The sequence below is a fragment of the Mustela nivalis genome, assembly GCF_964662115.1.
Source record: "Mustela nivalis genome assembly, chromosome: 3".
Taxonomy (NCBI): domain Eukaryota; kingdom Metazoa; phylum Chordata; class Mammalia; order Carnivora; family Mustelidae; genus Mustela; species Mustela nivalis.
The window spans coordinates 173,374,017-173,387,442 of NC_139022.1; the positions used below are offsets into that span (position 1 = coordinate 173,374,017).

Here is a 13,426-nt window from a genome sequence, read left to right on the forward strand (position 1 = left end):
GATATTAGTGGGTGTTTTCCCCCACACCAACCAATTCAACAACTCCTTGGAGACACAAACTGGGTGTCCTAAATTTCAATTGAATTCTGACATTAGCTTTCTGGAATTCCTCAGGATTCCTCAGACCCCATAGATTAAAGCCTCAGTCCCAGAAGAGTAGTCTCTCTGTCAGATGCCCGTCACAAGTCCTAATGTTCACCTAGACTTTTGACCAGCTTACTCTCAATCGGGCTTCTCTCTTCCCCCTTCTCATGTTCGATAATTTGCTAGAAATGGCTCATATAACTCAGGAAAACACTTTACTTAAGTTTGCCCGTTTATTATAAAACATACGGTTCAGGGACAACCAACTGGAAGAGTTGCATGGGACAAAGCAATGGGGGTGGTGATACGTGGTGGGCTCACAACCCTCATCTTCTCTACACCTTAGCATGTTCACCCACCAAGAAGCTATTTAAAACTCATCATGTTCTATAATTATGGAGATTTCTTTCCATCAGCATGGTTAATTAAATCATGGTTATTGATGAATGAACTCAATTTTCATCCCTTTTCTCCTTCTGAAAGCATATGGGAGGGGCTGTAAATTCCAACCCTCTCCTGGAGTAGTTGCTACTCTTGAGAGCCAGCTGCCATCTTGAAGCCCTCCATGGGCCCACCAAGAGTCAGGTCATTAGCATAAACTCAGGAGTTGTTGAAAGGACCTTCTTATGAATAACAACAAATGTTCTTCTCAGGAGTGTGTTCTTAGGATTCCTGAATTCCAAGAGTTTTCAAAGCTCTGTGTTGGGAACTAGGAGGGTAAGGAGACAAAGACCAAGGATATGTTCCTCCTGCTGTCACATACTGATAATAAATTTTCAATAATTCCTTAACACACAGAACTGTTTGTTCCAGCTTTCTCCAAATATTGCAATAATCTATTAACATTCTGAACAGATTTTGTGGGTTCTTTTTTTTTTTTTTTTTGGCAGATACTGTCCCTTTTTTTTTTTTTTTTTTTTTTTTCTGACTGATGATGAAGCTTTTCTGAACATTTGGAATTCCTTAGACATTTACATGAAATTTAATTTTCAAATCTCTCCCTGAGCCAAAAAAAAAAAAAAAAAAAAAAAATCTCGTCAACACACGTGGAAATATTTGTTACTGCGAACCTTTCAAGAATATTAAAAGCACACTTGCACCCGCTAGCTGTGTGTGTTTCTCCCTTCCATTGTAGCTGTGTTTCCAAGCTACATGCCGATACCTGGAGGATTAGGATGGGATGAGAAAGGATTTTTAAGAAATAATTGGAATCATTAAGCAGATAACAGTTTGCAGGCTTACTGTGTGCAGGATGTATATTCAAGACCATTTCAAAATTCTCCTTCATATTTGCCACAGCCCTTCGAGGATCTTGGTATTTATTATATCCATTAAGCAATGAGGAATGATGAGAATGAGAGAAAGACAAAGATTCTTCTAAATTACGTTGTAGCCAGGATTCAGCCCAGCTCTCCCTGCCCCTAGATAAATCCAAGGGTGGCTGGAGAACAGGACCTTCATGGTTTCACAAAGGAGGAGACAGGGACCTGTGACTTTGCTTTTAAGTCTCCAAGTGGAGAAGACAGACAGATAGCCAGACCTATCGTGTCCCCGTCTGGATCAGCTGCCTGCCAGCCTGACTCTCCATCGTGCCCGAGACTGAGCAGGTTTGATCGATACATTTTTGACCCAATAGTCAGGGTTTTCATTGCACAGGAGAATTTTGCTTCACTGAGGCTTCTAATTGAAGAACTCAAATAAATCTGTAGAATTATGCCTCAGACTAGCATTTGAGAAGGCAGTTGAAGGGAAGAGGGTTAGACTTGGAACTTCTCTGGAGATTCTTTCCAAATCAGCATGAATATTTCTATTTTGTTTTTTCATCATGACATCTGACAGCTGATCTCCCCAGGGCTCCTCCTCAGCCATTTTCCAGTATTCAGTCTAAATGAGCATCCAGTAGGTGCAAACCTCTGGGTTTTGCTCTGGGTGCCCAGGCCGCTGGTCTTTGGGCTCAGTGATTTCACCGCAATCACCCTGACCTTTGGCCTTTGGCTGCACTTCTTCCTGCTTCCTGTGGGCCTCGGCCTCTGTGTGCAGAGCTTTCCAGAGGCCAGCCCCTCTCTGCTCACTCTTGTATGTAATCCATGCATGAACCTTGCTGACCCATCCCATTTGTGCCCCTTGACCTTGCCCCTGGGAAACATCTGGAAGTCATGACCAACACGGGGATGCCAGGCTGACCTGGCTTGGGTTGGGAATCATGAGAGATGCCTTAGGAGTCAAGTGGTGGGAAGGAGGGGCTAGGGGGCCTCATTTATTCTGAACAGTGTTCTCTGGCCTCATCTGCTACAGGGAGAGATGGTAATTAATTTTTTAGGGCCCTGCAGTCTCCATCCATAATATCAACCACATGTTTTGTGATGGGGTGAGGGCATTTTGATGGCTGTTTCCAGGTATAATACAGAAGCTGTGATTTCATTTGACTGACTTGCAGTGAAATTTAATTTGGTATGAAAAATATTGTGTGTGTATGAAATTACACATATATGTATGAAATATGCATATGAAATAGGTAGTTTGTTTGCCAGGTGTGCTAAGCTTTACTTTTCCCCCTTCGAGTAGTCTTGTGGCCTTCTCTCCAGTGTGATAGTACATGAGCCATGTGTCCTATGGAAGTAAAGGGTGACCTAATTTTCACCCATGGGGCAGTCTGAAGGTCTTCAGTGTAGGCTCCTGTGCTGAGATGGTGATGAAGGAATTTTCTCTGTGTTTCTTACCTGGGGAGGGGTCATTCTCTGGATTGCTGCCAGATGCAAAACGCGTTGGGGCCGGGTGTTGACTCCTACCACCCAGCTTATTCCTCATATACCCACTGGGTCAGCAAATCCATTAATGGTAAGAAATGAGCTTTCCAGTTCCTGAGGAAGACCAAAGACTCCAAGTGCAACTCTTCCTACTGAGTTACTTTGCCCTAGAACTTACAGAGAGTTTCCACATCTATCTCTTAGTATCTCACCACAGTCTTAGGAAACAGGAAGCGCAAGGATTATTGTTCCCATTGTATGGATGTGAAGATTGAGTTTCAGAAATGCAAAATGATTAACCTAAAAACCTCACTCTTCTTGGACCTCATGGTCTTAAAACCTGTGGTGAAGTTTTGCCTTGAAACTATTGCCCTCTGCTCAGAAAGTTCCTAAAAGAAAGTCATTGTGCTTTTCTGAACTTCTAGATTCATGACTTCTTTCAACACATATTTAATTAAGATGTGCTTTGTGGCGGTCAGACTTCCAAGGGCAGGAAGTAACATGGTGACCAAAGGAAAGGACTTTCTTCTCTTAGAAGTTTGATTATAGTTGGAGATGAACATTCAATCAATTAATAGTTAAGGAAAGAGTTAGAATATGATCAGTCTGCTGCCAGGAATACAAATGCAGCAATCCAGTGGACAATATCATTAGAGCGCCTGTATGTTAGATGGGCAGCACCAGCCCACCTCTAGGGTGAAAAGGGTGAATTAACATCTGAGTAATGAGACATGGGGTGGAGGTGAGAGGAAGGGACTTCTGGAGCGGGAGACCGGGAAATCCAAAGGTCCAGAAGACGGAACGACCTTGGCAGCCCGAAAGAATATAGAGAAGTTTAGAGTTGCTGGATCACAGTGGTCAAGGGGCAGAGGGATGAGATTGCACATGGTCTGAGATTTGGGGACAAGATCTCGTGATATTTATGAGCAAGGCTGAGGACCCTAGATTTTGAGCACAATACCAAGCCTGTGGAAGATATGAGACGCGACCTAATATTCATGTTGAAAAGGTACGTTGGTTGAGGTGTAGAGAAATGGTTGTGGTTGTGATGGAGCAAGACTGCAAGAACACCACCGATTCGGAGATGGTTGCAGTAGTTCAGTCAGGAGATGCCAGTAAAGAAATGGATGGATTTGGGATTTTGTTTGTTTGTATGGTCAAGAAGGTTTGCTGGTGGATTGCATGTGGGCAGTGAGTAAATGAGGAGAATCGAGGATAGCTTGCCTATTTCTTACCTGAGTGAGTGGTGACAGGAACAGAACCTGGGGGAAAGGCAAGCTGGAGCACACTGAGAGGCATCGTCTGTGGTGATCTGGGTACCATGAGATGCCTTTTTGGCTCTCCTGAGGGATGTGACCAGAAGAGAGAAGGACGAATTGTTGGCAATGGACAGGGAAGGAGCATATGTGGATGGTTTTTACCCTGACAGGACCACGTGATACTCCCCAAGGAGGAAGGGTTGAGAAGAATCATGGGACCCTCAGACAGATGACAGAGGGATCCCACCTTTGGGGATGCAGAGGGAGACTAGTAAGGAGACTGAGAAGGAGCAGCTAGTGAGTGAAGAAGAAAACCTGGCCTTTGTAGGCTTCAGACCTTGGGAAGAAAGTGGTTCTAGAGGGAAGAAGAAGTCCTTTTGAGGACAAAATGCTTAGATAAGTCTAGTGGTGTGAAGGACATTGCACTCTGTTGTCCCAGAGAAACAGTTACGGAATATTCATGACCTCAGCGTCATGGTGCTCAAGCCATATGTCAGTTTGTTATAGCAAATCATCCCTCTACATGGTAGCATTTCACGAAAGGGTCTTGGGGTGCCCTTCGCCATACTCATCACACAGCCAGCCCCTGGGCTCAAACCCTGAAGCTTAGTCAGTTCTGGGGAAGGCAGGCTGATGACTTAGCTATTGTGACCTCATGTTCCATTCCCTTCCCCAAAAAGAGCACCACAAAGCCAAGCTAACCTCTGTGAGCCTCACTCATGTCATCACGTGCCCTTTGTTTCCAGACAGAGATGATTCTAAGGGTCAAGAGAAACCAGGCTTTGTGTTTTCCTCCAAGCCAGCTTCTCTCCCAGATGAGAGAATACTTTCTCACACTACCAGCGGCGTTGGAGTGGAGCGTCTCCAACTGACCTCAGAAAGCGAACTTGAGACCTTCTGTCCAGAGCGCGTGCAGCCTTCAGGAGAATGTGTCCCAGCCTGTCCCTGCACCTGTGCCTCCTGCTTGTTTCTACCACTGATTCTGCCTTATCCGGGCTGCTGGGGTTTGGTGTCCTGGCTTTCTCCTCACTGGGCTTCAGCTAGGTCTCCTTCTTTCGTGAACTGTTTATTTTCTCATTCGTTTAATCCTTTTCCCTCAGGCATTTTTTTTCTCTTTTTTAAGCTGCATATCTGTTTGTGGTTCAATCTTAGATCCTTCATGTGCTGTCTGACCTTGAGCAGTTGTTTATCATGCCTATGCCTCAGTTTCCCCTGCCAATAACTATGGTTAATGTCTTAACATGGGTGAGCTACCGTGTTACCTCAAGGCTTAACATGCTTAAATGTAAAAAGTCCTGTTTTCAGACCCCAGCACCTAAGAGGCTTCATGGTCTGTCCTCTCCCTTCCCAGCTCCAAAGTCTGCTAATCCCCGCCCTTCCTCGTGGGCTTCTGCAGACACGTCTCCTGCAGGTCCCTGCACGAGGGATGCCTTTTCCCTCCTCACAGATACCTTACACGTGTGGCTACTGTGTCCTGCAGGCACGGGCCCCTTTCGTCTGCCCGGAGGAGCTCTGGTTTCTCCTCCATCCCTGCTCCCATGGAAGCCCGGCTGGGTGTGTGCGTGGCTCGCCGTCTTTGCTCCCCGGAGTGTTTGCTTCTCAATGTTCTCACGCTACATGCGTTTACGTCCTGAATGGTATTACAGTTACTCCTTCCTTGTCTCTCACCTCTGTTACGCTGAGAATTTCTAAAGTGCAGGAGGCTTTAGGAAGAATCGTGTAACCCACATTCTTTCATGTAATAGGTGCTCAGTAAATATTAGTTGAATATGTTTACAAGTTAAGACGGACGACATAGAAATCTACCGGATCATTAGCATCCCCTGTTTTGGAGAGTCTTCTCGGCATAGAACCAATTAAAATGATGACCGGGGCGCCCGGATGGCTCAGTCAGTTAAGCATCTGACTTCTGGTCTTGGCTCAGGTCATGTGGGGAGTCTGCCTGAAAATTCCCTCTGCCCTTCTCCACCGTTTGCTTGCATGCTCTCTCTCAGATAAATAAATAGATCTTTAGGGGCACCTGGGTGGCTCAGTTGGTTAAGCACCTGCCTTCAGCTTAGGTCGTCATGGTCAAGACCCATGTTGGGCTTCCTGCTCCGCGGAGGAGTCTGCTTCTCCCTCTCCCTCTGCCCCCGCTCGTGAGGTGTCTCTCACTCCCTCTCTCAAATAAATAAGTAAAAACTTTAAAAAAATAAGTAGACCTTTAAAAAAATGATTGCGTAAGTATGGCATAGAGTTTCTGTCCATATGTCACATATGGTGAGTTTGCTAGTATCACACTCAGACAGACCTCCATCACTGTCCTTGTGTTTTTACACACTGGAGGAGAAACTTTACTCTGTCGCCCTAGGATTATTATGCAGTTGCATTTTTGTTTGTCATTGATGTAAAGGGAATATAGAAACTATTCCCTAAGCTACGAGTTTCTTTTTCCTGGAACTCATCATTATTCAAAGGAAAAGCAAATATTAGCAGAGAAGGCTTAGGGATGAAATCTTTTGGAAACGCTCAGAGTCTGATGCCTACAAAAGGTGGGATTCTGAGATTCTGTAGGTCACTTGTGGACTTGCTGCATCCATTTTTTTAAAAATAGATTCAATTAAAACTGGGTAATTAAACATTATGTGTCAGCCGAATCACCCAGATTATGTGTTAGCATGAACACAAATCTAACTAATTACGAGTGACATTTGTCAAAACACCACAGAAGGTAAACCAATCAAAATAGTTATAAATAGACTGATAAGGTCTTTGAGTATGCAACAGAAATGGTGAACACCCTGAGACAGAGATCGTTCTCCAAACGAGGAATCATTTCTCAATTAGAAAGCAATTAAATATTTTATATTTGTTATTTGGATGTATGTGTATGTGGTTTGATTTTCACCACTGCAATAATCCTGAGAAAATAATTAAGAGACCTAATTATCCATCACTGTAATCCATTAAACCAGTTGCCCTTGGGAGCACATCTATAGATGTGTCGGGGGAAACGTTATCTTATTTAGAGAAACAAAGAAGAAAAATCTACTTCTCTTGATATCAGCCTAATCGGAACTATAGGCATTAGGGAGTGAGGAGAACTCAGCATGAGTTGTTTCAGAGATATAAGTGCTCTTAGGGTATGGCTGTTCTAGAAAATACTGCACGGAAAGCACAGTGCTTCTCCACAACCTGTGTGATGGCTTTGGCTTCCCTCTTTAATAATGGTTCTATTGCCAGCCTTGGGACAATTTAGGGAGACTCCAAAAGTCTGTGTCCTCCAGTAAGAGGACAGCAGTGGGAACTGTGAGACTGTTTGGGGTCACGGAATAGAGACTGAGGGAAGAGGTAGGCTAGCTCCCACCGAGGCTAAGGAGCCAGGAGTTCACCAGGTCCCACCACTCCTTGTTCTCGTCTTTCCGGGCCCTGGTGGTGCCAGTGGTTGCACTTCGTCAGAGGTCCCCTGCCCCGTGCCGTGAGAGAAAGGGCTTGATCTCCATGTTACATGTGTGGGGCTAAGGACCCTCCTTTTCACTGGGATGGGAGGGACATGGAACCTTAGACTCTCAGACTGGAAGTTCAAGTGTGTTCCCTTGGCCACGTCTTCGTGATGTGTGGGTCCTTCATGCCGTCTCCAGGACACTGGGCTCTGTAGACCGTGGTGCTCATCAACTCAACTTGCATGTTTCTCTCTGGGATAGTGTTCCTTTATTCTCCCAAATCCAGTACATAAACCGGCTTTGGGAATATAACCCAGTGTGAATTATCTCTATGTAGTTCAGTATCTTTACCCCAGTGTGATGTGCTGGAAGATGGGATTGTTACCCCCTGATGGCTCATCTATGCTCTTTGTCTTGCCTTTGATAGCATTCCCTCTGGGTTTGGATAATTCCACGGAATTGCGGAGTGATAGGCTACTCTCCATTAAATTCGTTTTTGTGTTTTGAGGGCCTTTTCAGGATGCAGGGTGGGCGGGCTTGCCAGCCGAAATGAGATCATATGGAATCAACATTGAAGCTGTTAATGGTTTTGTCAGAAATCTCTGTAATGACAAGGTGAAGAGGCATCATCTGTTCAAACAAACCATTTTATTTCTCTTTTCCCACCAAGGGCTTTTCCCATTAGCAACATATTTTTATTTCCTCTGACAAGTTCAAAGCAAGCCAAGTCAGTCTTTCAATAGGACCCTGGTGAGGCAGGAAGGAATTAGGAGTCTGGGAGGTCCTGGAGCCCTGCTCACTGAAAGATGGGGCCAAAGCACATGGCTAAGATAATGGAGGCTGAAGCCAGAGGACCTGAGTTCAAATCCTGCACCATCACCTAATAGCTCGGGGATGTTGGGTCCGTCTCTCCCCTGCCACCTGCCACGTACGTGAGTCTGATGGTAGTGCCTGTTTCTCAACGGCTTTTGGGAGGAGACTGTGTGTAGTACAGGGCAGAAGTTAGTCGACCTCATCCCTAAAAGGAGCTCTGGGATATTTTCCCAGATGTAACTTGCTGGTGCTCTTGTAGGATATTTTATTGTCCTGCGTTGTCTGATCTCCGGTTTCTGCTGTTGCTGTGCCCTTCTGTATACCGGTCAACCTGCAAACACCGTGTCAGCTCCAGACTGAGCCGGGACTGCCGGCAGCAGGGGCTTATCTGTTGGGTCTCCGGGAACTCAGTCAACACTTGAAAAATCATGGACCCAAAGTGGTCCTGAAAAATAGCATGAAATTTCCTCTGTTGATATTGAGAATTATGAGACCCAAGTCTGCCTGAAACTTTAGCATTAAGTCTGAATTTGGCTGGTCTGAAAGCAGAATAAATATTAGCTTTTTAATAGCATACTTCTTTCTGAATTTTCCACATGTGTGAAAAATCGAAGAGAAATCTAAGCCTAACAGATGCAAAAAAACTTAATTTTTCTTCTTTTCTATTTTTCTTGTTTTCTTCCACTTATAAATTTCGACTCTTTAGTCCTATATGTTAAAGGTTATGTTTTCCCTAATTTTGCATTTCTGTTCTTTACTTAATCACATGGGCTTGACTCAGGACAGGGAATTCAAGCCAATAAGTCATGATCATTTTACTTTAAAGGTGAAGTTCCTGAGCTAAACTAGCATGAATTTCCCTAGTGTTAGCCATACCTTTCATGTGATTGATATGGTTTGCTTCCTTGTTTGTTTGTTTGTTTTTGTTTTTGCAGTTAGTTTTGAAAAACCAGAATCTATTACCAATGAACTGAAAGTGTATTTGATCAAAAGTGTAGTGACCCAAATAGCCTATGAATCTGTGTGGGTTTTTTTTTTTTTTCTTTTTGGTCAACTACTTTGCTATTCGGGAAATAGATTTATTATCCTGTTATGTTTTTCTTCAGCCAGCATGGTAAAGGTAGTTTTATTTTTCTAGGACTAAAGTTACTTAGCGGGCTGGAAAGAAGGCAGTCCGGAATCGTGCGTGGCCCCCGGTCCAACCCAGGGGGTGGGAGGAAATGAGTTTCCTATTTCAGATGAGACCGACTTGGGCTACTGATGTCCACCCAGTGGTCAGGTCGGGCGTGTGGCATCCCCCTCACCTCAACATCTACTTTTTCAGCGCCTGGTGCTCTTCCCACGGAAGAGTGGGGTCCCTAGTGTTAGCCATACTAGGGTCTCTCCACGGTCCTCCTGTTGTCCCTGCTTTTCTCAGTCTCTCGCATGCCTGCTGGTGGCCCGCCAGTCAGCCTCGCACCAGTGTCTTGTTGGCTGCCGCCCTCCACCCCGGGCCCTGGCACGCTCGAGAAGTCTTTCTCACTGACTCACCAACCTGTGCTGGCGTCTTACTTCCCAGCTGCCCCACAGCTTTTCTTGGCTCACGAGAAGCTCTGGACTCAGGGGCCCGGTTCGTCCTGTCCTGAGCTGCGTGCCAGCCTGCGAAGACCCTTCTCTCTCCAGGCTCTGCGTTCTTTCCCATGCGAGGGAATATTTGAGGTTCCAGGAAATGGGATGCGGCTAATTTTGGGGGGACCTTATTCTACTGACCACAGTGTCTCACTCTGACATGCACGGATGTGTGTCTCTGGGCCCCACCAGAGCCATCCGGCACCGTTCCTTCATAGGAAGTTGGGGGAATTACAGCGTTTGGCAATGAATGGCCAACTCCCGCTGGTCAGATAGCAAAGATGCTACTGAGAATGGACGAAAGGGGGAGGGGGAAGATGAGTGATGTTCACCGGAATTTGTTGTAAAATTAGACCAAAGAATTTCCATTTTCAAACAAAATATCCTAGACGTTACATATATCAAAAAACCACCTGCTTTTGGCACGTGGGTGACTTAGGCAGTTAAACACCAGATTCTTGATTTCAGTGCCGGTCATGATCTTAGGATCGTGAGGTCGAGCCCAGCATTAGGCTCTGTGCTCGGTGTAGAATTTGCTGAAGGTTCTCTCTCTTCCTCTGCCTCTTGCACTGCACACACACACACTCTCTCGCTCTCAAATAAATAAATAAAATCTTAAAAAAAAGAAAACAAAACACGTCTTATTCTCATATTTGAAACACTTCTGGACTTCTTTACTGGATAGAACTCTTTCTCATGTAAGGTTTTAGTAATAGTTGTGATAATATTTTAGGACTTTCCTCTCATAAGTGAACTGAGTATACTATAGAAGAGAGACAAATGTTTGAGAAAATAAATGGCAAACTCACAAAGTACTGTTTACTGTTAAATTATTTGATTTAATAAGTTCTAGCAGATATTCATGAAATTATGAGAATGTTAAAATATGAACTAGGAAATGAATATATCAATAATGTTCGTTAAGTTCTCATTTAACGTTGTGATCATATTATAAGTAATGTTTCTTGAACAGAAGTATATCATCCTGTTTCAGAGTTTATTTAAAAAAAGAAGGAAGTGTAACTTCCCAGATGTACACCAGAAAACAAATTTTATTGTTCATTTCTCTCAGCTCCAAACGAAAATTTATGGAAATACTGCTGAATAAGGCTCATAAAAAGGGTTTTCAATATATCCTGAGATTTGGCAAATAGATCGATATGTTCGGAAACTGGGACTAAAGACATTCTTGGTAGTGGTAGTATGCGTCTCAGGAAACAGGCATTTATAATGTGAAAAATAAATAAATTCTGAGTGGTTGGCTCAGCGGATATAAAATAATTCCTCAGTAAGCATCTATAATCTGGCCTTTCTATGCACCCCAGTGAATCAGTGCATACATCTTAACTCTGAACTGCAGAAAAAAGTAATCAGGTATGAGGTGTTGTTTGTTTTCATGAAGCCAGTTTCAGAAAAAAAAAAAAAAACACCAGAAAATATCGCTGGAAAAAACTAAAAACAAAACTCATCTAGTTAAATGTGTGTTGCCTCTTAAGCTGACATTTATGTAGAAGGTCTTCATTAGGATTCAGCCAGAATATACAAAAATGAGACCCAAACTGATGACCGCAACGTAGGTGAACTCAGAGTTCTAGCAAGTGAACAGACACACAAAAAGTCACAAGTGGTAGGTGAGGTGTATAACAATAATCGTGTCTCTGCATCTTCATTTACATTCATGCTACGGTTGCTGGAATCTTCTTCTCCGTCAGTTTCACGTTGTCTCAAAATAGAGACCGTGGTCCTTCTTATTGCTTGTGTGATACGTTCCCTTTGAACCTTGACCCTTCCCAAGTGATATCTCATTCTAGAGCTGGGGCGCTCATTCTTATATTTAGGCCACAATTGTCTCTCCACTTTTCCCAATGGCTCGAGAATGATTGCCCGTTGTCAAGTGCTCTGTGTAGGAATGCGTTGGTCCAAGCCATGCTACAAATTTATCCTTGCAAAGACATTTCCAGGACAGCCTTAATTATACCAAGTTGTCCCTAGAGTTGGTCTGTGTCTTACAAATCATCCCATCATCAATGTCTTGCTCATGCTTTTTTTTAATTTATATTTTGCAAGGCCTCACGTCATTGTCAAATAAGTCTTCAAATAGTGTTATGAATTTCAGGAAGGTCTGATGGTTTTCATGACTTTCTAGAATCAGCTCGTTCCCTTTGGGGCACCTCTCTCCATGTATGGAATAATTTCAAATTTTAATTTGATCATGCTATTATCTATTTAATTTCTAGCAAGCATTACAATTTCTGTTGAGCGCTACAGATATTTTGGTATTTAAATGGCATCATCTCTATGATGTATGTTTTCAAAAAACATACAGAGAGAAAATATGTTAGAAGCAACCGTTTTCCCACCAAAACTGGAAACTTAAAAAAGGCAAGTCCTTGAGAAGTCAGTTTGCTCCAATGGCAACCCTGACCCCATGCTTGATTGACTTTGAATTGAGTTTCTTATGTACTAATATTTCAGGAAATTTAGGTATAAAAATAGTCCTTCCTCTAGTAATTGGATTTTTTTTCCCACTATGGTTAGGCTGACAAATTGTACAGGATGCCATTTTTTAAATCAGTCCCACTGGGATCTACCAAAATAATTTTTTTGAAACCCAAAGCAGCTTTCGGTACTAGGTGTACCTTCCAGTCTCATTTTAGTTAATAGCACCATTTTTTTTTCATTTTATTTTATTTATTTTCAGTGTTCCAGAATTCATTGTTTATATACCACACCCATTAATAACACCATTTTTGAAGTTAACAATTGTTTGCTGCCTCAGGGTCTATCATAATTTAAAATATTATACCGTATTTTATAGTATCTTTGGATATTAGGCTCATTCCTAAAGTACATTTTCCCCCCAGATCATCCCAGGGGGGCTCATCCGTGTTCAGGAATAGGCTTATTAGAACTTGTCCTCCATGACTTTGTTTTTCTGCCTCCTCAGGGCCATTCTAAGCATTTAAATTGGATATCAGAGGTGCCTGGGACCTTTAAACCAAATACGTTAAATACACTTCCTGGAACCCCAGGGTTCCAGAGGTGCTCAGGGGTTTTCTACATTACGCATGTTTTCAGTCTACTGTTTAAAAATCATTACACTAATATACATAATATGCAAAATGTTTAGGCACTGGAAACCCTCAGTGAATTAAGTTCTATTATAACATTACCTGGATTACTTGGTTTATTGTAGAGCATAGAATAAAGTGACTTTTTATTTCAGAATATACTCCACATTAACTGGGCTTCCAAGGTGGCCTTATTTTTTACTGCTTAATTCGTGTAAATCACTATTATTTCAAAAGTAGACAACCCAAACAAAATACAGAAATAATTAGATACTGAGTGCTATGACTCAGTGGTCATTTGTTCTTACATTTTACTAATGATTTACTGCTATAATCTCTCCTTTATAAAGCATGACTTTGTAAAAGCCACATTTACTTTCTTTTCTATGAGATTGTGCGTAGGAATTAGAGACATGAGCTTG

General features: G+C 43.0%; 1 protein-coding gene across 4 annotated transcripts in view; it reads left to right on the top strand.

Annotated features, from left to right (window-relative positions):
• Positions 1–13,426, top strand: part of SEMA5A (semaphorin 5A) — a 466,391-nt gene that overhangs the window by 272,183 nt on the left and 180,782 nt on the right. The gene's annotated exons all lie outside the window — the stretch shown is intronic.